Source organism: Ambystoma mexicanum, chromosome 2p (assembly GCF_040938575.1).
Source record: "Ambystoma mexicanum isolate Mex_15411 chromosome 2p, UKY_AmexF1_1, whole genome shotgun sequence".
In the NCBI taxonomy this organism is placed as follows: Eukaryota; Metazoa; Chordata; class Amphibia; order Caudata; family Ambystomatidae; genus Ambystoma; species Ambystoma mexicanum.
The window spans coordinates 1,020,108,034-1,020,133,407 of NC_090923.1; the positions used below are offsets into that span (position 1 = coordinate 1,020,108,034).

The 25,374-nt window shown below is 47.1% G+C and overlaps 1 protein-coding gene across 4 annotated transcripts in view; it reads right to left on the minus strand.

Annotated features, from left to right (window-relative positions):
• Positions 1-25,374, minus strand: part of TMEM151A (transmembrane protein 151A) — a 137,021-nt gene that overhangs the window by 26,880 nt on the left and 84,767 nt on the right. The window lies entirely within an intron of this gene.

Genomic DNA, 25,374 nt, shown 5'->3' on the forward strand with positions numbered 1-25,374 from the left:
TCCCGGCGACATTATGTATGTCAACCATATATGTGGGGATAATAATACTGGATACCAGTAAATTGCTAACACATGAAGTTTAAAAGCCATAACAATCTTAATAGTCACTGCACCTGGCAGGATAGTGTACCAGGTTAGCTGTGAGAATAAGGGGGAAGAAGGGGGAAGAAAACCAGTACCCTCTGAAGACATTGTGCTAACAATAATGATCCCAGTCAACACACCTGGGAGGAGAGTAAACCAGGCTAACTGGGGAAGAGACTGGTAAGAAACTAGGGGAAGGGAAACATAACTGCTACCTTGTAGAAAGCCAAGAGCAAGGAAACCCCTTTTGGCAGTGTGGGAATCCAACAACCTGCTGGCATAAGGTTGTCCGTCATTTTGGAAGTTGTTTTTTGCATCATTTTGGAACTTTACTTTGTAAACTGGAGAAGAACCTTTGCACCCCATAAGCAGAAGGAGACTCCCTTGCACGTTTGTTTGAGTTGTTTAGTGTGAGGGCCAGTAAAAGGATTTTGACACAACGGTGGACTTATTTATATTTTGACATCCTGACAGACCCATTAGATTATTTCTTTGAGGCAGGGAAACCCCTCTTAGTTTTAGGGACATGAAGGCATTTCCTCAACCTTCATTTCGTTAATTAAAGTCTATAACCATCAACATGTCACCACTGTGTCAATCTCTTACTTCCACACCCTTACAGCAATCCCCCTTTACTTCCCCACATACACTTACTTTGTCATAGATTAACTTTGCCAGACATTTACTTTGGCATGCCTTTACTTTTCATGCCTTTTCTTTGTCATGCCTTTACTTTGTCTGCATCTTGACATTGTGAAGATGATATTGGATGTTGTGGTTAGGGATACTGTAAGGTTAGGTTTGAGTCTATGGGTAGCAGGGGGGAAGAATATGGGATGCAAAAGAACAGGGGCTGCAGGGGGTCTCCCCATTGCAATGACAAAGTAAATGTCTGGCGAAGTCAAGGCTGACAAAGTAAAGACATCTGGTTGAAGAGGACACTGTGGAATTAATCTTTAAATTCTGTTTCTCCAAGCCTTAACACTTTGTAAGGCCTTAAAGTATAAGCAGTCGAGATCACAGAGTTCGTGGCAGCTACTCAAAATAAAACTACAGCCATCAAGTTGAGGGTAGAGTTAGGTTCCGCTTGATGAAAACAGAGTGCTTTTTCAGTGATCTGTGTTGTGTCATGCAGTGTTTGTCAGAAAGAACCATCACCATTTCCATGCTCTCTTGCTGCTGATGGCACCCCCTGGATGCGAACGTTTGTTCACCATGGGTACGTTTCCCGCAGGGAAGATTTCCCCCGAGAGGAGGTAATTATGCTAAACACTAACGCCATTTGGTGTGAGTGTGCTTGTAGCCCAAGGGTGGTCAAGCTTCAAGGCCTTCAATATCCGCATATGTCAGGCTGTTGCAGTGAGTCGTTTTTATGTATAAATGTGTAGGGCTGGTGATGATAGTTGGTTTGGTTTCAGGTATCGGAGGTGCTGTGGTTGTGCACTTCTTGAGTTAACATCTTGGTAGTGTGGACAATAGTGGTAGGTCAGGTTTGGGTTGGTCTGTGGGTATGACGTGGAAAGGATTGTTGACAACTTGGTAGCTGTGCTTTTGGTGGATGGGTGAATGGGTGAAAGAGTGGGATCGTGCACACAGTGAGCATGTGTTGTGGCTCATTGTGGCTCCTTATTGGTCCTCAATGCTTCTACTTTAATCGGCTACCCTATACTATGATTCTACTCTGAGAGTGTTGTGTCTTGTCTTATGATACGTTGTGTGTTTCCGGAGAGCACTAGATAGAAAAGCAAGAAGTAATGGTAAAAAGGTGAGACGCGCCGTTCAATAGATATTACTCTGTTTCTGACCAAGTCAGGACATGATGAGGTTGGTCATAAAATGATTAAGGGACTGGATGAAGTAGTATCTAGTTTATTTGTATCCTCCTAGTTGTGGAGGGTCTTCTGTGAGGCTTCTGTGTGGGAGTGTGTAAAAGGTATGATTTGAATTTCATTTATGTGGGAAAAAGCCATGCCATGAAGAGTTTTCTGACATTGGTGGCATGGAGGTGACCCACGAGGTCTTGACAAATATTCCACTGTGTTCTGCCAAAGCATTTTTTCTTGACATGCGGACTCCCTAGAAAGGGCTGGTTGACTGATCTGAACAGTCTCGTGGTTTGGCATTTGGTAATTTTCTCTTGCAGGAATTCTGGGCCGTCCCTAAACTAGGCTCTGTCGGTGATGCATACATCTTTAAATTTCAATTTAAACAAGAGTGTGGGAACCCCTCTACCGAGAACGAACATGGGTCAAATACCCTGTTCTATGGAATTTCATCCACTCATGAGGTTCTACAACCACGTTTTAGCTCACTGCACCCTTTGCAGAGAAGAAATATGCATTTGCATATCAGTCTGGGTCCACCTTCAAGGGCAGGTTATTTGGCTGTGTTTGTTCTCATTAGAGGGGCTCCCAGACCTTTGTATATAACTTTACATTTCACTTGATGGCCTATTAGTAGCAAATGCAAGGTTTTTAAGACCAGTGAAATGTGTTCTCTTGAGCACAGATGTAGGAGTAGATCATGAGGAGCAGTCCAAACTCTATGCAGTGTTTTGTGTTTGGAAGGTGGGAATGTCTAGGTAAGGGGTGTGCAACCTGCAGCACTTCAGATGTTTTGGACTTCAACCCCCACAATTTCTCACCATTGACTATGCTGGCTAGGGCAGATGGGAGTTGTATTACTCAGCAGCTGGGGGGAGGTCAAAGGTTGCAGAACCCTGGCAGGCCTTGCAAATTCTTAAAAATCCCACTAGACCTGCTGGGTGAGTTCCTTAGTTTACATGCTCAACCTAACAGTAATGCACCTACCCCAAGGTGACGGTTGGCAACGTATTTACCAGTTCCTTACTGTAAAATGGTGCATGTCAACATAAGCACACTTCATATTTGGTGCAATGCTGCCACCCAAAGGTCAGCCATGCACAGTGAAACTTGTATTTGCCATTTACTGTGAACAAATTTTGTTTGCAGGAAACATCAAATAAGTTTCAAACATCCTAATACTCGCCAGCAAGGTCCTGCCTGGCCTACATAAAGGTTGTTAGAGCAATCTAATCATAATTGTACTATAGAGAGGATACCTATAGAAAATGAGAAGCGTCGAAAAATGCAATGGAGTGTGTGGGGTGAGAGCGGCGGAAGGGGTGGTAGAAGGCAATTCTGTCACTTTATTTAGGTTTGGCGCCAATAATAGATTGTTGTTCATAATTGTGGTCAGGTTGTGAATTGTCATGGCATTGACAGGGCGGGGGCCATTGTGTTTTAGGTGCTTCCTCAAAGTCAAAAAGACACTTTTCTATGGGGCCGCTAGCTAGCCCAGACCAATGGTAAGTTGGTGTGGACCTGAGCGATTCTAGGTGACAAATCGGGCTAGACGCTTATGAGCTTGAGTGACCTTAGGTGGCATGTACATTCTGAAGAATGAGACTATTAGGTGGTTGTAGAGAGGTTATCATTTCTTTTCACTTAAAACCAGACTGATGGCTTGTCTCACACCATCAGAAATGTAACTCACAACTCATAACCAGTGTAAGATGGGATAGCAGCATAGCAGAAATCACTAATAGGGCCTACTGACTTATAAATATGGAGAGATGACATCTGTTAACCTGGATATAGGGTCAAGCAGAAGGAGTTTGTCCATATGTTAAGAGCACCACAGAAAGCCTTCTGACCTCGTATAATCAACCGCACCAACCTCTCACCCCCCTATCAAGAGCTGAATTCTGAGCTGTCCAATTTTGCTATTGGCTTATAGACTGCAGTTGGAGGAGTACAGACACAAACATGTACACACACCTCTGCTGGTTCAAGTTCAAGCACAAATGTTGATTTAAAAATGTTGGCCATAATAAAAAATATATATTTACATGATGTCTCCAATCTGCAAACCAATCAATGGTGATCCTGCTTAGCTTCACGGGGCAGGGTTGTCAAATGATTAGTAGCATTTAGTGTGCTAGGATGACGCACTGATTGTATTTGGCTTTACAGCCTGGGTGGGCTTGACCCTGCTGCCTCACGAAGCTAAGCAGAATTAGCCTTGGTTGGTTTGTGGATGGGAGACATGAGACGTGCACTGGTGTTGTGACAAGGGGCGTAAGCTTCTAATGATGTCAGCTTTAGGGGTGGTCTTATGATTTACTGCTGCAAGGGCGTGTCAATTTAGGGCGATGAATCTACATCTAAGATTAGCACAAGATGGCGTCTTCCAACTCACATGTGTAAATGTGAGGAAACATTTTTTGTATCGATTGAAATATGCTACAAAATACATGCTCTATCTATTGGGCCAGTAACATTTCTGTGCAAACTTCCCCTTTACGATAAACACCAGACAATAAAGCCTACTGTATACAAGCTGAAAAGCAAGTTAAGCAAATAAACAACAGAACCATAATCATGATGATACACACAGAATCATTGTGGTGCCATTCAAGAGGACTGGCCAGTCAATTAAGCTCCCAACATCACTCACACCAGAAAATACAGATCAAAAATGGCAGTGGCAGTGGCAGTGGCATGCGCACACAGGATCAACTAAGTACCAAGGAGCATGCATCCACAACAAAAGGCCTCCACGCCATCCACACCAGAAAACACTCAAAAATCTAAACACTCAAAGCAGACACGTGCTGCATAACAAGGGTGGGGGGGGGGACACATCATCACCTACCCACAGGAGACGAACAGAGAACACTTATCAAACCTCACAGGAGGTCCCGCTCACATGTCCACCCGAGAAGTGAAGGACAAAGAAAGGTAGTGTACACAGGCATACAGAATCAACTGGGAGTCAGTCAGTAGTGTAAAGGAGGGGTGGAAACCCCCTGGGTAAGCAGAGAGGACAGGCCAGGGGAAACCCCACACCCAAAAAATTGAAGAGTCAAAAATGTTGACAAAGACCCGTTTTATTGAACAAAACCCATATAAAACAGGGACATCTGTGGACATCAAGACAATCTCTGAGCTCTCAGCCAACTCCAAGCTTGCCAATGGCTTAAAAATGACGATTACATCACAACTGACGTGCCATCGTATTCATGATTACAGAAACCTAAGGTGGGAAGGGATTGGTGAGGGGAATCAACTAGACATACATTCCAAAGGGGTTAGTATGTTCATTGGCTGCTCTCTAACTGGTGGCTACCTACTAAACTGATACAGGTAAAAACATGTCCTCATGATACAATATCTTTGGGCCTTTCAACATTTATAGATGAGCGTTAAAGGTGGGCAGGGATTGGTCAGTGGTGTCTTTCTCAGCTGTGGCACTTTGGACAGTTACCAGCACATGAGCAACAATACGGGTGAGCTACTTTTCCCCAATAAGGTTACTATTTCTGATTCTCTATGCCACAAGCCAGGATGTTTTGCTTTCAGCCTTGCATTACCGTGTATCTTTCGTACTGAGAACTGGATGGCCTGTCTGTCCCTGAATCTGATGAAAAGACATTATCCTCCAACTGTAGGTCACGTGTGTGGAGACCACATTTTGAATGTTTCTGCTCTGCATTTACTAGGGTTTTAGCTCTTATTAATGCAGATTTCTTTACCTTTGTTGGCCTCTAGAGACTTGTTCGAGCTACTTTCTCCCTAATATTAACCCCTGGTTGGCGGGAATCTGACATCCAATATTATTTGTTTTTTCTCAATCTAAAAGAAATAGGTCTCACATCTGGGAACTGTTATTTATTTATGTATTTAGGCTCAAAACCCTCACGCATCAGGGCGCAAAACATAAACACACAGCATGGAAACAGTCAGATACAAGGGCATGGTTTTAGCAGTAGAAACACTGAATCTAGAGGAACAATGCTTATTCAAACAACCAGGTCTTCCTTCAGATGTTTCTTAAACGACAAGTAGCATTGCTCCAATCGTAAGTTCAAGGGCAGTGCATTCCATGCTGGGGCCGTAAGGTCATCAAAAGAGCGTCCAGAGCCTTTGGACTTTTTTGAGTGTGGTACAGCAAGTTGTCCTTGAGTGCCTGATTAAAGATACATGTATGGTGGGTTCATAGTGATAATATCGAATACAAAAATGTAGAAAGTAATTTTTTCGAAAAAATAATGTCGAAAAAACAAATCGAATTTCTTTTTCACTACGTTTTTTATTCGAAATGGGGGGGTTCCCCACCAACCCTCCTTTTTTTTTTACCTTTTTTTTACTCGCGAAACCCCCAAAAAAATATATAAATAAAAAAAGAACGAATTCAATTTTTTTTTTCGACATTTTTTTTTTCGAAATTATTGTCTTTCGACATTTTTTTTCTTGATATTATGACTGACCATCGTATGGTGTTATGCGTTTCTTGAGGTAAGTGGGGGCATTTCCATGTGTGCATGTGTGAGCAACAGAGAGAGCCTCAGAGCTTTCCTCCACTTCTGCTTGATGTCTGTCAAATATCTTGTACACATGAAAGTGATGTCTGTCACCCCTTTCCCTGCCTGTCTTTGTCATGTCATCACCTTGTGTTCCCGCCTCATATAATCATTTAATGATCAACGAACTGTATTACTTGAATAGAGATTCTTGCATGATAGCCCAACTCTGGACTCTTTTTTTTTGTTTACTCTACACACTGTGATGACTGAGCGCATCTTCTCAACAATAATGTTTTTAAAAACAATTATTGTACGAACAATGATTGTGATGAATAGATGAATTTGACTCACACAGAGGCATGTTCACCAAGATAGGCAGACTGAAAAAAAAGTGCACCAGACAGAACTGAAATGAGAGCGAGAAGTGGCAGACCAAACTGTGAGAGGGAGGGTATTCCTAAATGTAGGAGGGTTCATCTTAAAGGAGCGGAAGAAGAGGCAGAAGATCAGCGAATAAGTATTGAGCTGGAATTCAAAGGCACAACACAGTGGGTGAGAAGGACCACAGGCGAAAGCAGAGAAGCAAGGTAGGGACTTGCGAGCCCATGGAAGCACTTAAACACACAACACACATTTAATTGATCTGTACCTTCCCTTCCACTGTAACCTTGGCAAGGAATGTGCAGCTATTGTCTGGGCTGCCCAGTTCTGAATGTTCATGCAAACTCAGCAGGCAGGTCCCCCTGCAACTTCGAGGTTTCATGATGCCTCCCATTCACTCATGCGTGGCTACATCATCCATCTTGTCTAGAATGGCCACTCATTTCTGTTACGTTTCTGCATAAGCAAGCTTTTCTTGTGCGTCTTGCGTTTCAGCGTGTACAGTGCATATGTCCTCTAGCCTATTGGACGCAAGCATATTCTTCATGTCGAAGTGCAGTTTGAACTGTTGTTCGTGGTGGATGCGTATTTGCTTAACCTTTTATGCCCCTACCTATGTCACTGTTCAGCAGTGACATCCTTTGCTTACATCATATTGATCACAGCATGTTCATTTCCTCCATAGCTTGCAGATTCCGCTCTTCTGTGATTCCTCCGGGGTAGGGTCAGTAGGGTTGTCTCAGTGAGTACCGTTTCTCATGCCTGCAGTATGGTGGTGGGAGGAGTCAGAGGCCATAAGTGATGTGCACCTTCCGTTTCTGTAGCATTGAGCCAGGGGAGGGGCTGGCGTAATGAATGGCACATTAATTTGCCTGTCAGCAGTAGGGCACCCCCTTGGTGTATTGGCAGCCTTATGCCTCCCACCTTACACAAGCAAAAACAACCATCACAGCAAAGCAAACAACAAGGCATGAAGTAAATCCCACAGAAGCACCGGAGGGCTTCTCACACCAAAACATGGTGCAGGAAAGCATTACAGCTAAGCATTTTCGAGAGCTGGCAGACATGCACCGTAACACGGTCAATGCACACAATAGCATATATAAAATAGAACAGAATGAATTACAAATCCACAATACCAAGTAGGTAATTAACTACCTAACTTCAGACTAAAGCTAAACATCTTGCATGAAATAATGAGACACAGATTTGCGCAGTGGTACATATTGATAATGTAAAGCTGCCCTTTACCAGCAAAATAATGAAAGGTCCACAATATCTAATCAGCCAGACATTGAGGACAATGGCTCAAACAAAGTGTTCCTAACCTCGGTAACAGAGAGGGTACCCTATACTTAGCATTACCCATTTCTGCTGGACATACTGTTCAAATGATGATAGTCATTGGTCGAAGCAGTTCAAGTATGTTCCACAGCTGGCACATGACTGGCCATGTCAGAACACAACAGGCCAGAATATCCCATCAGTCACTGCTCAGGTTCTCCTGTAGATCACTAGCTCTGCAGGAAGCATGGGTTTCTCTGCATGTGCCCGGGTATCGGCAGAGACACAGCATACCTATGTGGGCACTCATTTACAAAAGGTGGATCTCCACCCAAGCTCTTTGCTTCATAAAGTCCTTGGTTACCTGTAACTCGTCGACCTGCTGTTATCGCATCTAAAGGCTCCACCTGCTTGTGCTCCATCTCCGTGTCCTGTCCTTGATTCTGCATCTCGCCATCTTCATCTTGTTGTACACAAGTTTCTACCAGTTGCCTTAAGCACTTCCCTCTTCCAGTGTGGTTCCCTACCAGCCGTCAACCTGGGTGAGCTTTGTCTGCAGAGAGCCTCTGTATTGGGGTGGAGGAAGGACTCTGGGCAAGACCAGCTACTGAATATCCCTCATTGTTCTGCCCAGCCCCGCTGGTGTGTCACTGCACAGCGGCCCAAGTCCCACTTGCCTCCATGCCGCACAGTACAGGAAAGATGCCCGCTCTGCCCAGTCCAGATGGTGTCGGCCTATCCACCTTTCTGACACACCTTGTTATCTCCTGGGGTGTTTGGAAGGTGTAGGGGGTTGGTTCCAGCTCAGATAAGCTCCTGTACATCTTGGTGAGTCAAAATCTGACCGTCAACTCATGATTGCCAAAGAACCAAATAACATACTTTGCTCGTCATAAGAATTGTTAAGCAGATCTCCAAAGTAATCTTACTGTACCTTAAGCAGCCCATAACCAAGTTAGGTCCACTCTGGTGGAGGGTTATGAAGACAGTCAAGGCAATTGGTCGATAAGGTAGCCTTAGTAATGTTGTGCACGTGTTATGTGTGTGTGATTTCATAAATTCCAGTTGGACCTACACAACTGGTCCTGAGAAAAGGCATAAAGAAGGAAGTGAGCTGTTAGAAAGAATTCTGTATCTTTGGGCCTCATTACAAGTCCGGTGGTAACCCACCGGTGCTACCGGCGGGTTGCAGCCAGGCTTGTAACATCATTTCCGCCGCCTGAGATCCCGGTGCCACCGGGATATTACAAGTCCTGACCGCCCGGAATATCGGGTGGTGGAAAGTGGAAGTCCCCATTCCCATAGAGTCACACAGGACTCTATGGGAATGTGGACACGGAAGCACCGGCACCGCTGCTAACGGTACCGGTGCTTCTGTGAATACTCTGGGGGCGGGTGCCTTTATGCCCAGCATGTCAAACCTGTGGGGCGCAACAGCCCCTGCCTTCAGAGTTGTAGTTTGGAGGTACGGAAATGGTACGGTGTGACCGGCACCCTTATTTCCGGACCGCCACACTTGTAATGAGGCCCATTATATGTATGTTATAGGTTCCAATTTATGAAGAACAGAATTTTCAAGTCACCTTCTAGCGCACCTAAAGTTAAGGCTAACTATAAGTTAAATGATGTTCCAAAAATCATGTTTGTTGTATCATGAGGCTTTTTTATTCCAAAAATTATCCTCCAAAAATTGTTCTTAAATAGTAGTGCCCTCTACACGTGTTTCACTAAATCTTTTGGCTCATCAGGAGGGATATATAACAGAAAATTCAATTCAAATTAATTGATTAGATATAAACATGCCTAATGATTAAATATTTGCCTTCATCTAGAGAGCTTGGTCCATGTTTAGATTCCAAATTAGTTTGAAATTGGAGTGGTCTTGGTAACATGTGTATTTGGGGTTTCCCCTGTGCAGTTTTACCCCAATAGGAGTTTCTTTAAAGTCTTTCGATTGAGCTCTCAAGTCTCAATCGAAAGACTTTAAAGAAACTAGCATTAACTTTAGGTGCGCTAGAAGGTGACTTGAAAATTCTGTTCTTCATAAATTGTGACACACTCGGCAGTCTGAGTGTTACTAGTCACCACCAAGCAGCACCCAAATTACCTTTATCAAAATAAAAACACTGTCAACCAAAGACCAATTCGCTATCAATTGTATTTGAGACTGCAAATGTATAAACAATGTTATAGGTTCCAGCTTGCAAATGTAAATGTATACAGGGGAGCACACCCACCAGTCCATCCTCAGGCAAACCACCTCCAGGGAATCAGACACCTTCTTATTGAACACCTTATTGATTTTCACAGAGTCCCTTTGGGGGCGAGGTGGCCGGATGAGCTCTAACCTTGATTCAATTTACACATGGGGCAAGTTCACCTTCTTAGTGCCCCCATTGAATTAACTTCACCTAAATAAGACCTTCTACTGTTATCCAAATGGTATAAGCCAGCCCCTATATGGACATTTTGAGGAGGTTCTGTCATCCCTCCAGGAAGGTAAAGTCAATATTCCCACTACTTCCATGTGTTCTGTGGATGGGATTACAGTACTGTAGATTTTCATTTTTGAACAGGTAATGGTTTGGTTGACTTGCTCCAGCTGGCCCCCGTCCTTTTAAAGTTTCTAGTGTAGGCAGTAGAAGTTAGAACAGAATAATTCTTCTAAATCAAAGGTCAGATTAACAGCAGTTTATTCAGGATGACCAATTATTTTACTTGGTTGGGGTAGTTAGTTATAGATTCCAGTCGTACTGGTGGAAACCGATTCAGCCTCATTTTGTATTGAACGTTAATTGCACGCAGGGGACCGCCAAAGGTACGTGTTTTTGGTCCTCTGCATGCAATGTTAAACATCCACGAGGCACACAGGGAAAGGAAAGAGCAAAAGCGAGGCAAGCTCGCTTTTATTATTCCATTTTCCTCTCCGTCTCGTGAACAAGTAAACGCAGCCTGCGAATTACGCTTTGAAGGTGGCATTTACTAATGGATTCCAATGGAATCCACCTGGTGTTCAGCAGGTGCAAAACCAAGGAGGATTCCATAGGAACACATTCGTTTAATGGCTGCATGAAAATGTCATCGAGGTGTAAAATGAAATACACTATCAAGATGGAGGAGGAATACATTGCAGAAATACCGTCTCTGCTCCATCTCATTCTTTAGTCTGGGGACTGCTTCGCAGTGGGGCAGAGCACTGAATGGCATAAAAGCAGTACACATTGCTTTCATGACTTCCTGTTACGCATGGCCCCATTTAAAATTAGGCCCATTGTGGACCCAGGCTGCACCCTATTTACACCACATAGTCTTATATTCTGACACATATGTACAATCATTCTCAAATATAGTGCAATGAAGCCTTACGGTTGGCAACTATTTGCTAGGGGAGTTCTTTAAAAAATAAAACTGCAGGGTGTCAGTGTATATCCTTTTGGGCATGTGGGAAAGATGTCCTGTACACAGAGTAGGGTGGAAGGCTATCCTCCTATCCTGATTTTGGTGCACTGGTAGAGGAAATGCTGCCTGCAGAGGGTCAGGTCTACTTTACTTCATTAAGGTGCAAGACACAAGAAGTAGGATTGTACTGAAGGCATCCTTCATCTTTCTTACCTGCAGACAAAGGATATTGGGGGAGCGTCTGAGGAGTGAGCTGCCCGTTAACCGTGATCAGGGTCTCTTCAGCCTTTCTCGCTCTCTTGGGTCTTCCATCAGCTCATCATTTAATCAGTGACTCTCTGAAGTGTCTCTAGGTGCTCGCTTTCACTCGCTGCTTTAGTCAGCCACCAAATCGCAGACACAGTCACTCGTCCACCCACACAAGATTCTGAGACCTTACTTTTTATTCACATTTCAATGAGAACTAAATGTGCCAATGATCCATGCCCGGGATCACATATACTGATAGCAATAATTTAAGACAACACAGCGCTGCCTTCTCCATCCGCCTCCTGCCTGATCTGAGCTTTGTCATTGTTCTTCCACGTGACCTGATCATTGCACAAAGAAGAGCGCCTCTGCGTGGACACTGTGTTGACATCAGATCTGTTCTATCTGCTATCAGAGCCACATCGGAAGTAATCAATACCAGCAGGTCGATGACTGTGAACTACGCATGCCCGCAGACCTAGCTGCTCGAGATCAAAATGTTCTCCTACAACATCAAAGTACCAGAGTAGGTATTCATGTTGCTTTCTTTTCAAGTGCATAACATCATCTACAGGCCTCTTCACAGAGCTGTAGAAAAAAAGGGAGAAATCGAGAGGGAGGGATGTGATGGGGAGCAGGGGAGAGGGAGAGGCGTTTCAAGGGGAGCTTGAGGGGGCTATTGGCCCCAGATCCTTTGGTTGTAGCACCGGATAGAGGTTCAGGGGCTACAACCAAAAGGCTAGCTAGCCCCGAGTCCCAATAGTCCCAACATTAGCATAGCCCTGGGCCTAGCAACACCCCTGAGAGAGACGACAAGAGAAATCGGGAACAGGGAAAGAGTGAACAAAATCAGGGTGTTATAGTGAGTTAGAACGTAGTGACGGGGAAATAATCGAGGAGGCATAGGTAGATGGCTATGGAATGCAGTTCTCTAACTTCCCTCACAGTGTCTGTGGACATGCATATGCTGTTTCCTGGCTCTATCTCCCTGATGGTATATGTACCTCAGGAGCCGAGAGCTAAAGTGAGTGGCACTGCCGCCAGATGAACACCCCTTTATTTCCCTAAGGAGACCAGGCTCTGTATAGACAAGGACATCAGCGTTATTGGGTGCCCACTCTCCCTGGGTGAAACTCTCTTACCCCAAGAGGACCAGGTCCAGGGTCCTTGGGTGACAGGGCTGTAACCGGTCCATTGGGCAGACAGGCGTGCCTCACAAGGACTGTGGATCCGTTTCAGGAAGCAAGGGGTAGAACTTCACCCATTTCACTCCATGGGTCAACCTCAGTTATTCTAGGGGATTTACTAAGCATGATACTTTCAGTTGAAGGACAGGACAAACAAGTATATGTTGGGCGATACAAGGGAGACTGGCCTTAATGGGCATCCATGTGACCTACACACATACATACCACCACATAGCTCCCAGGTGACATTCATTTTGGGGGATTAAATGTGATGAATTGCCATCCGGCAAGGGTGTGAAAGCCCTGGCTTTTTTAATTTTGATTAATTAATAAAATGAGGCAGGTAATTCAATCTCTGAAAGGCAAATCTGCTGATCCGAGTCCCCTTTCATAAGGTCCATGCCAAAAGCATAGTGTGTACGTGTGCCCTGCTGCACCAGTATCCTGATCTCCAGCACCTCCTCTACCGGTGGCACAGAGCAGGTTCAGAGGTCACAGGTGCCCATTTGACAGCTGCAGTAACTCCCAAGTCTCTGAAGCACACGGGCTGCATTTAAGATATGCACCCTGTGCCAAAACTATGATGTTCCTAAGTAGCCCATGCTGGTGGTAGGGTAAAATCTAGATATAAGATGTGCAGGGGTGCCATTTGGGGGTCACTCCCTGAGGTCTCTCTTCTTTCCCTGTGTTTTGTTGTTTTTGTTTTAATTGCAGCTCCTGGGCTGCAATTAAATGGGGACGCGGTGTGGCTCTTAGTGGCTGGCTTTCTTGTTCAGGCCTCTTAGAAAAACAGGGGGTTCCACAAGTGTAACACTTTGAGCAACAACCCTAAATAAGAAATAATAGGAACAACAAATAATTTGTCTATTTGAAATTCTATACAATAATTGCTAGACTCAATAAAGGTTTATTTCAGGAACACTTCAGGGGTGAGTCACTGCTTTAGTCTGTTCGTAAACACCTCAAATTCACAATGCAGACAAATGCTTCAAAAAGCATTTAGAATAGAATCAGCATCCATTTTGAACTATGTATTTAGCTTTTCGCAAGTTGCAATTATAACATGTTTTTTTCTGCTGTTTCTGTTACAATCATCACAAGACATTGCATCTCGGTGTCCTCGGTCACTTGAAAAAATCCTTGTGCCTAAAAGCTTGTGTAAAGTGTAGAAATGTCTGACCATAGCACATAAAGTGGCCTTTGATTTAATTGTGCCAGAATTAATGCTTTGTTGTAATGTGCCAATCATTCCTATCTCCATGTCATGCTGTTCGGGATGTTTGTTTGCAGGTATGAGGTAACACGTGCCTAGAGTACGGGATGCCATGTGAGTACGCTGCTTTCCCTGTTCTACTCTAAATTCTTTAATACACAGTTATGAACCCTCCCAATGGGTATGTATTTTGCCAACCTCAGAAGCCTGAAAAGAAGATCCACTCAGGCTTAACATGAGGCCAACTTTACACCCGACTTACCCGTTTAATGGTATCCATTACAGAGTGTCATTTACTTTCTGACTTTGAGAACATTCAGACATGTAATTGCTCATTTTACTATGGCCGGTAAGATAGCTACAGCTGTAAGATAGCTCAGGGGGTTCAGCGCTCGCTGCTGCAATGTGTGTGCGATCTGCAGGTTGCAGGTTTGAATCCCAGGAAGGCCAACTCAGCCTTTCATCTTTCTGAGGTTGATAAATGAATACCAACACAGTTTGGGTGATATTGTATGTATATTTGTTCTATATAAAGCACTTAAGACATCAGTTTGCGTTCACAGTAATTTGGTAATATGGGCCTACGCACACTGATATCAACAATACATATGGCGATCGATTCTTGTATGAAATGTGAAATGTGTATCACATTACAGTGATATCGTAACCATATGTTTCGTAGTGTACTTATGAACAATGCTATGTGATGCCATTTCCTGTTTTGTCAAGGGATGAAAAATTATGTTCCATGCTTCCCAATGTCACGTTGGGGTATTGTCAAATGACATCACTTCCTGTGATGTCATCAGAGGTCAGGGGTCGTTTGATGTCACTTACACTACCCCTGGCATTTTGATGAAATGACGTCCCTAAAGCTATGCCTGGGTAAAGGAATGGTGCATATTATTACTCATGATCATTGCAGCTACAACCAATTTGATATCACACATGTGTCAGCTCCAGTGAGCCAGCTCAGTAGTGGAAGGGGATGTGTATTCTGGCCAGACTGGCTGATCCTCCCAATTGACAGGACAAGAACCTGAATGGCCATGCTTCTTCTTTGATCTCTTTGTGAGGGTAGGTAAATCCCTCCTCCAGAGACAGCCACACAACCGGCAGCTGTCCTGGGCCCAGGCATCAAAGGATCACACCCATTTGGAGGGAGTAGCCTCACACCAGGGCACTGCATTTCTAAAGGCCTTTGATCCTAGTGAGAAGGGAAGGGACTGTGTTAGTGTAGACAGGAGCTCTCTGTACAGTGGGGGAAGATGCCTGCATCTTGTTTCCCTCTGCTCCTCCACCCTCTCTCCTTCCTGTCCCTGCCACTTCCTGTAGAGCAAAGAACTTTGGTTGTGATGTCAGAAGGGCAAAGTCCAGTGATTTCAGTAGCAGGGATTGGACCACTAATGTGGGCTAGCTTTAGTCCAATCACTTGTGGGCTTTTACCTTTAAAAGAAGGTATGACGGGGGGCGCTGTTGAGCGGCGAACAAGCTGGCTGCCTGAAGCTCGAGCTCCGCGGCAGGCAGATCGCAAGATCCTAATTCGGCACTTCCACCACCAGGCAGCCGATCCCGGCTTACACGCTTTTTGAGCCGCTACCCCAGGGACCCTGCAGACCGAATCCCGATGGAAAACGGACCCGTGGAACACTATCTCTGGGCGCCGCTGTGACCATCCCCCCACCTGCAGCGCTCCTACGTGCCAAAACCCGGCCCCGGCAGAGTGGCGGACAGACTCGCCTGGGGGCCTGCGGCGTGTCCTTGCCCCGGCGGTGTGCGCCGGCGGGCGGCGGTCTGCCTCTCCCCTGTATGGCAGTGAGATTTGGAGGCAGCCTGGGCGCATCCTGAGGCCGCGCACCGCCGGCTTGGGCGGCCGCGAACGCTGGGGCTGGGCGGCCCGGGGCGGGCTGCTCCGGCGTACTTGGAGGGACGTCTGCCCTGCATCGGGGCTGCCCGGGCCCTTTTCCCCGATTGCTGGGCTTTGCCGTGGAACCTACTCGGTGGGAGCATTCCCCCCCCGCCGACAGCGAGACCTCAACGCTCGGAGTGGAGCTGCGGTACACAAGTGGGAACCAGGTACTGCGCTCCCCCCGTCGACACACGCTGTGCTGCCGGATCCTTGCAGCCATCAGGTACGTGAAGCGGGGAGGCCCCGCAGACGCCCCTGGGCGATAGCACTGCCTCACCCCCTCGCTGCAGTACCTCACAGATTGTCCATCGGCGGCCCCCAGCCTCAAGGCCCATTACCAACTGGTGTCACCCCGTGCTTGGCGCGCTCGAACTTTCCCTGGCCGGCATTTATTTGAGCACCCCCCTGCCTCGCAGACTTGCCTTCACCCCTTCGCCCTACTGGGGGAGCCTTAGGCCTCGCGGGCCACGCATATCTTCATTCTTGGGGGACCCCTACCTTCTGAGGGGGCCACAGTGATCTCAGTGCCACTACTCTACGCAGGACCTTTTTCCTACCGGGTGCCAGCCCTATCCTACACCGCTGCGCTCGAGGCTGCGGCCTGTCTACCCTGCGGAGCATTGTGTTGGGAGGTGCTCCTCTCCATTCATCGCACTTGGTCACTCATATTTGGATTCCTGCACTCACAGTGTCTGCTGGGCATCATCACCCCCATCCCTGGGGTCTCCTACCCCTGAGGTCTCCTGGCGTTGTCCCCCACATCTCCCTGGGTTGGCTGAGACCCCGCGGCCTGCACTTGTAGCCGCAATATCTCATCTATACGGATTCACAGCCACGGCTCCCTCTGCATTACTCCCTGTTTCATACCTTACCTCGCATACTGCCTCACGTGGTACAGGGTCCGAGCTCCCCCTGCCTCTCTCCTAGGGCTGCTGGGGTTCCCACCTACCCCCCACTCAACTTCCAACATTGTCAAGATGACCAAGGGGGGCGTGAGGAAACAGAGCTCCATCAACATGTTTGCGAAGGCTGCGGTGAGATCCTCAGAGGAGACCACTGAGCAGGCCCCTGTTGCATCATCATCCGTCACAGCACCGGAATCCCAAAATATGATGGACTTTATCCGTGAGGGCTTCACTGCACTTCACTCAAAATTGGATGACATGAACGGCACTATATCCTCTATTAAGGCCCACATCGAGAGGACCGATAGTCGAGTGTCGGAGGTCGAGACACGGGTCGGTTCCGCAGAGGATGCACTGGGCGCCCTGCGCTCCGAGGTCGTCACTCTCTCCAGCCGAGTCCTCGAGGTGGAGAAGAAGAACGAGGACTTGGAATCCCGATCAAGGCGTAACAACCTCCGCATTATCGGGGTTCCCGAGAATGAAGTTCATGAACCAATGGAGGTCTTTGTTGAGCATACATTGGTCTCGCTCCTGGATTCTCCCAAGCTTTCCCCGTACTTCGCCATTGAGCGGGCACACCGAGCCCTGACGGCTAAACCTAAGCCCGGTGCTCCACCTCGGCCCATCATAGCCCGGATGCTGAACTTCCGTGATCGTGATGCCCTCCTCAGGGCCACCAGACTTAAGGGTGAGCTACTACTGGACGGTGCAACGATTCATCTTTACCCGGACTTTTCAACAGCCGTCCAATGTGAACGCAAGACCTTCCAAGCTGTGAAACGTAGGCTGCGAGACCACTCAATCAAATACGCCATGCTCTATCCTGCCAAACTCCGCATAGAACATGCCAACCAGGTGTTCTTCTTCACAATCCCGGAGGAGACCTCCAGGTTTATGGACGAACATTTCCCTGGCTGACCCCTCTCCTCTGATCACGGTTTTGCAGTTACCCTTCTGTCCCAACGGGGAGAGGCCAGGCACGGCCGTCTCCCTGCATCGGGGCCACTTTGATCCTCTATTCCGGAATCTGCTTGTTTTGTTCATCTTACAAATATGTGCCACACCAACATGTGCAAAAACCCCGTTCAAGTTACATACAAATTTCTACTGTGGGCACCTTTTGTCTTATTTGGATCTGCCGCAGCCCGGAGTGCGGCGACCAGTCCGGCCTACAGGCCCCCAGGCGCTGATGCCTCTGGTTTGGTTTTGGTTGAGGGGGGTTGGGATTGTCATCCCTCTGTTTGGGGGGGGTGTGGGTGGGGGTGGGTCATGTTGGGGGTTATGTTATTAAAAAGTTGACGTTGGCAGCGAAGGCAGACCGCGAGGTATTGACATTTTTTCTTATTCAACCACCACTGCACCTGTGACCGAGAGTGACCTGGCCTTCATGAGCTTGAACGTACGTGGGTTGGGCAATTATAAAAAGATGAGGCAGCTCCAGTTACAGGCCGAGCGTCATGGGTCCAAGATTCTGTTTCTACAAGAGACACATGCTCGCACGGAACAGTGTATGCGTTTTGCTAAAACTTGGGGTCCCCATAGATTTTTTACCGAATTCTCTGCCCAAAGCCGCGGGGTCATGACCCTAATTCACAAGAGTCTCAAGTTTACACTTATCTCCTCACAAATAGACCCTCAAGGTAGATATGTGCTGCTTCATGCCACGCTCTAAAACAAGGAGGTGGTTCTACTGAACATTTACGGCCCTAACTTAGATGACCCAGATTTTTATGTACAGTTCACGTCCCTCCTTGATGGCTTCCCCCTTGTCCCCATCCTTTGGGGGGGGTGACTTCAACACGATTTTCGATGTAGCCCTCGATAGATCTGGGTCCAGGCCCCGTCAACTTTCCAAGGCAGCCTACTCTGCACTATCATCCGTGCCCCGTCTCGCCATGGTAGATGGATGGAGGTTCTTCTACCCAGACTCCCGTGTGTACTCTTTCTACTCCTCAGTCCACGATTCCTATTCCCGTATTGACAGATGGGTGATCTCCAACAAATTGGTTAAGAGCGTTATACAGTTACTGATCCTTCCCAGAACCCTGTCTGACCACTCTCCTGTAACTGTCACCATAGGTTGGGGCCCTGATCCCGGCCGTACTCGATGCTGGAGGTTGAAACCCCTCTCCCTGCTGGACCCGGAGTTCTGCTCCGAGCTCGAGGAGTCTATTGATGAGTTCTTCGAAACGAACACGGGTTCGGTAACATCACAGGACACTCTATGGGAGTCTTTTAAGGTTTATATCAGAGGGATGGCATTGTCAAAGGAGAATGGTGGCCTCAGGTCAATCCGGAGAGATCTCGCCGTGTGTGAATCCAAATTATCGACCCTGGAAGCTAAATGCTCACTCCACCCCGGATACCCTGGCGGGCATCGGGGTGGAGTTGGATACGTTCCGTTCCCTTGCAGAGCGCGAACAAAGATTTTTGGATAACCCTGGCATGGTGAGGAAATACGGGGAGGGCGAGCGCCCTGGCCGATTTCTGGTGAGACTGATTCGCCACGAGACGGGATCCCCGCATATACTTGGGATTGAGAGGCCTGACGGTTCTATGGCTGTCTCCTCGCAGGACATCAACACAGTATTTTTTTCATTCTATGAAACCCTATACTCCAACTTGGATGAGGTGTCAGTGGAGGAGATCGACTCCTTTCTTGATACCCTCCCTTTGTCGACCCTATCCCCAGAGACCGCGGGCTCCCTTGATTCTCCACTTACGCTTGAGGAGCTTTCAGATGCTATGGATTCCCTATCTTCGGGGAGAGCCCCCGGCCCGGATGGTATCCCAGTTGAATTTCACTACTGCTCCCTCACTTGCTTGCTCTCTGGGAGGAGTCGGTGGAGGCTGGTGTATTTCCCCCCTCTCTCTGTGAGGCCACAATCACAGTATTACTTAAATCTGGCAAACCCCCCTCGCAATGTGGTTCATATCGCCCGCTCTCACTTATAAATTGCGATGTCAAAATATACGCCAAGGCTCTTGCGCTCCACTTGGCTCCCTTTTTACCATCTATCATCCACCCGGATCAGGGGGGCTTCATCCCAGGTCGCTCTACCTCCCTGAACCTAAGGCGTCTCTTTAATATAATTAACAGAATAAACCCCGAGACACATGCGGTGGCTGCCACACTGGACATGCACAAAGCGTTCGATTCAGTTTCTTGAAGGTATCTGTGGCGAGTTCTCGAGAGCTGTACATTTGGGCCCTCCTTTCTATCCTGGGTCAGATTTCTTTACTCGGCCCCTGTGGCTAGGGTCCGCACAGAAGACCGTTGCTCCCCTCTCTTCGATATTGCCAGGGGGACGAGACAGGGTTGCCCCTTCTCTCCCCTGATCTTTGCCATAGCAATAGAGCCTTTCGCCGATATGCTCTGCCAATTCCATGCACACAGAGGTCTCCGTACTGCGGGCCAGGCGGACATAGTGTCCCTATATGCTGATGACGCACTGTTGTTTATACGCTCCCCCTCCATCAACTTACCCCCAATTCTGGAGGACGTCATTCATTTTGACCGAATCTCGGGCCTTAAGGTGAATTGCTCAAAATCCACTCTCTTCACACTTACGGAGTGCACTCTCCCCCCTCCCGACACCCAGGGGTTCACTTGGGCTCAGTCCACGATTACCTATCTGGGGATAGAGGTAACACGCCATCAAGAGCTGACTTTCAAGGAGAACTACCAGAAGTATCTTGCACTCCTGTCAGCTAAAGTTCTAGTCTGGGACAAACTCCCGATATCCCTCGCAGGCAGAATAGGTCTACTGAAAATTGTGGTGTTGCCCCAGCTACTTTACAGGTTTACCAACATTCCCGTGTGGCCGGGAGGGGGCTTCTTCTGCGAACTGACCCGCACAGTCAACTCCTTTCTTTGGCACTCGGGCACGGTCCGTCTCAAACTGGATACCTTGTCTAACCCTATGACTTACGGGGGCTTTGGTGCCCCCAATTTCCTCGAATACTGGCTGGTATCCCAAATCCAATATACATCCTACAGGTTTAACACGACGGACCCTCCCCCACATGTTAGACTCGAGAAACTTGCGGTCTGCGACCGCGACATTCGCTCCCTGGTGATACAGCCCACCTCCCTGGCGCTGGACTCACAGAACCCGGTCACCTGCACATCCCTGGCATTGGCAAAAACTTGGAGGCTAACCGGAACTGCTTACGCCTTTCACAGCAACCTCCCTCTTTGGAGCTTCCTTCCGGGGGTCCCATGGGTGCCACCAGCCATGGTTCATCGGTGGGCTGAGGCGGGTTACGAGTTGCTGCGTGATGTGTTTGATCAGGGTATATTTGTTGAATGGCCTGACCTCCCATTGTCCTTAAGGAGGGGCCAGTGTGTATGGCTCCAATATTCGTCCCTCCGTAGGACCCTTAAGCGTAATTACCAAATGTTCCCCGCATTACCACCGGACGACCCTGCCATCCAGGAACTCACCTCCCCCTCACCTACGAGAGGCAAAATATCTAGACTATACACTATGCTACAGTCCAGAACTATCCCAGATTTCACTAAACTGAAACGAGCGTGGGAGGTAGACCTTGGTGTTGAAATGTCGGATGAGCGCTGGGCACACTTATGTGAGCGCACACATCGGGTGTCTTTCAACTCCCGTTTTAAACTTATTCAGTTCAAAGTACTACATAGGTTCCACTACACCCCGATCAGATTGCACTGCATGTCCAGGGATCACCCCTCTAGCTGCCCTAGATGTGGTCAGGATGCTGCCGATTGCATTCACATGATTTGGCCCTGCCCCCGCCTCTCACAGTTTTGGGAGGCAGTTTTCGCGACAGTGTCCGCAATGCTTGACCACCCCATCGATCCCTCCCCGGTAGTATGCCTTTTTCACGACCTCCCAGGCCTCTCCCGGAACCCCAAAAAACTGGCTGGCCTCTGCATGCTCCTCGCGGTGCGATCCATCCTGCTCTGCTGGCTTCGCCCCTCACCTCCCACACACGCCCAATGGCTAAGAGCGGTGACTTGGGCTTCAGACTCCGAGGAAGCCTGGTCTCATCTACAGCCCACCCACTCCAGGCCTAGGAACATTTGGCTCAGATTCCGTTCTTATATGTCCGACCTTGAAACGACACTGGATGCATCTCCCCCAGCCGCTTCCCCCCACCAGCCCAGGTCCTCACCCCTATCATAGCTCTCTGACATCCTGCCCATGGTACAAATGTGCCCATTGGTTATGTTTTCATGTGAAGCCACCTCTGTATGCCTAAATTGTGTGAATTTGTATTCATATTGTACTTGCCTGGCACTGTTCGCCTGTGTTTTTGCTGCCACGTTGAATAATAAAAAAAAGTTATAAAAAAAAAAAGAAGGGATGTCACCACATTTTTTAAATCATATTTGAATCATCTTTTGGACTCCAACCCTTGAAGAAGATTTTGTTTGGACCCTGTTGGGAGAGCAGTCCTTTCCAAAGCCCTCCAGTTGTGAGGTGAAAGCAGATATTCCAAGGCAGAGACGAGCTCTGTCCCCAAACCATCCACAGGGACCATTGTGGGTGAACATGCTGCTGGAACAAGGCCGGCCTCTCTGCCAGCCAAGCAAGACCCAGTACATAACCGTGTGGAAGGACCCCTGCAGTTGTGTGCCAGCCTCCCCCAAGTTTTGGAACCCCAGAACAAGGACCCATCTTGTCTCTGAGTCCCTGGAGTGGGACTCACAGCAACCAGAGAAGTGACCTGCTGCTGGAGCAAAACATGCCTTTCTGTCAACCACAGCGGTACCCAGGACCATACCATGTTGAAGGACCCCTGCAGTTGTGTGGCAGCCTCCCCTATGTTTGGGGGCACAAGAAAAGGACTTATTTTGTCCCTGTGCCACTGCATTAGGACTCACAGCACCCTGAATGCCAAGATGGCCGAGAGCCTAGTGATGTTTGCCATTTAACTGCTTAGAGCTGTGTTTCAAGCACCAGTCGACAAATGTAAACCACCAGTACCCTGCGGTGCAGCCTTTTGCACTCTCTCGATCTTCAAATTGCTCGCACAGTGGCAGGAATTATGATTCGACACCGCCGGACCACCAATAACTGCAAAAAGGTACTTGTGACTGCTAACAGCCCCCCCGTTGTCCATTTTAGGGACATAGAGACTGGTTAGGTCACGTGTAGTCCTTTGGCACACAAGAACATATCCGTTTTGAACATTGTGGTCTTTAATTGCCCTTTCTCCCCTGCCTCATTACCCAGGGTGCTACATCTGCTATCATTGCATATTCAGTGTTCATTCTACTGGAGTGGGTATTTTATAGTGTTTCATAGTTAGTTAATACTGTACCTGGTGTGTTTGATTAAAGTATATATATTTTTATAGAACCTTGATTAGACATTGCTTTATTCTGGACCGTTATACTTCGCTGTTTGGTTTGGGTTGCTACTGAACAACATTCACAACCCTCTTGAGAGTATAGCCTTCCTGATAAGACCTGCTCTGGGACAGATGAGACAGGAGCCACTCTGCAGGTAAGACCTTTACTTAAGTTCAAGGTGTACGTACAGGATAACAGGATATGAAGGAAGGTAAGTTGCATAAAGGGAAAACACCCATCCCTTATTCTGGGGCTAGGCTCTCTTCAACTGACACAACAGGAACCTAGGGAAGGGAACATTCCAAGCACTCACCAACATTCCATGCACACTGCATTCACTCATGGAGACCAAAACATAACACATCTTCCCCCTGTAAAACAGCAAAAGGAAATGAGGTGAAAAGGAGCAAAAGGAAACCATCTGAAGAAACGACTTGAAGTCAACATACCACCAAACTCCAAATCACCCCACAAGAAGCCAAATCTCCCACACCAGTCTAGCCATTTCACAAGAAACAAGGAGTAGACGCCCACCAGACAACATCCTTTCCGAACTGCACAGGAATGTGCAACCTGCCCAAACAATCTAACAATTTAAGTCCAGGCGTGCAGGCCCTGCAGCTGGACAGGTATTGTCCAATTTGGCCTAATGCCAATTTGACCTATTCCCATTTGACTGCATCTTTTTAACCTAATTCGGTAGGTCATATGGTACACTTTAATTAAAAAATAGTTGTGGGGTGGGGTAAGAGAGTAGGTTGAGGTTGGGGGAACTCAGGGTGGGTGTGGGGGACTCCCCCCCACATTTGGAGGGGTTGCGGGTGGTCTCCCTCTGCAGTAGGTCAAAAACAATTAGGTCATAAAATGTGGTCAAATGGGCAGTAGGGCAAGTTTTTTAGGTCAAACAACCCATATCCGCTGGACATACCACAATTGGCACCAGCCCCTATTCCAACTCTCACAACCGACCAGGTCCAACAAACACCACACACAACGCTGTCTCCTCATCACACCATCAATTCACTAAAGTACACTGCACAACCACAGTCAGCTCTCAACCAAAAGTTGATTGTGGATTTGTGTTTTTTTTTTGTTAACAATCTTTGCCTCCACAGCACCAACAATGGTAAAGGACTTTGTAGCTCTAAGACTTTGGACTCGATTAGGCGAAAGTTTCTCTTGTTTACCCTGACTGTATCGCTCAATTTTCCTACGCTTGTGTGGAGAGGCCAGTATTTTGTATGTATTGTGTTGTGAACCTTTTTACTGGAAAGGATCACCTGTTTCATCTGATACTCCGGTTCGGACGATCCCTTTAAGGGGGGCGGTCTATGGTATCATTGATGTTCATGGGTTCCTGTTGCCCTGCGGTTGTGGGAAGTGTTGGTGTTTGCATATGCACTTTTAGACTTACACAATGTTAAATGTTTTATATACAACTGATCACGAATTGTTCTTATGTAATGTTGAGCTAAAGGACCCACTATGGGTCTGTATGTACATCAAAACTATGCATATTGATTCACGTGTTCTGTACTGGTAGACCTACTGTTGAATATATGCCACCATATATGAAATTTTGAATATATGAGTACCTGTAAGAGCATGAGATGTTAAATGTTCCATATTGTGTCAATGTATTGCTATGTTTTGAACTTAAAGAAAATGTTTTTTAAATCTTTTTTTGAATTACCTACACAAAAATGAAAAGAGTAAGAGGGTGGGAATTCATAGATCAGGGCTCCATACTTCTATACATATAAAATAAGTTGAAAAATACCTACGTTGTGAATTTATTTTATTGTTGCTAACAACGCTGGTAATTGGAAGACATTGAATGTCGAGAAATAAATAAAAAATGAATCCACACCAATGTGCTCTTCTATTAGGACAACCCTCTGTTATACAGCCCTGCACATACAGGATGTCTCTCTCTCTCCCAGGCTGTAACAGCCACCAGATTGATATCTCCCAGGCCTTTTTTAGCTGTCTCAGGTGTCCTGAAATACAGGACGGCCCAACCTACCACAGGGCCCTCTGACTGCGCATACGCCCCCAGCTACCCCTCACTGGTCCTGACACAACCTCTTAGCTCTGCGCG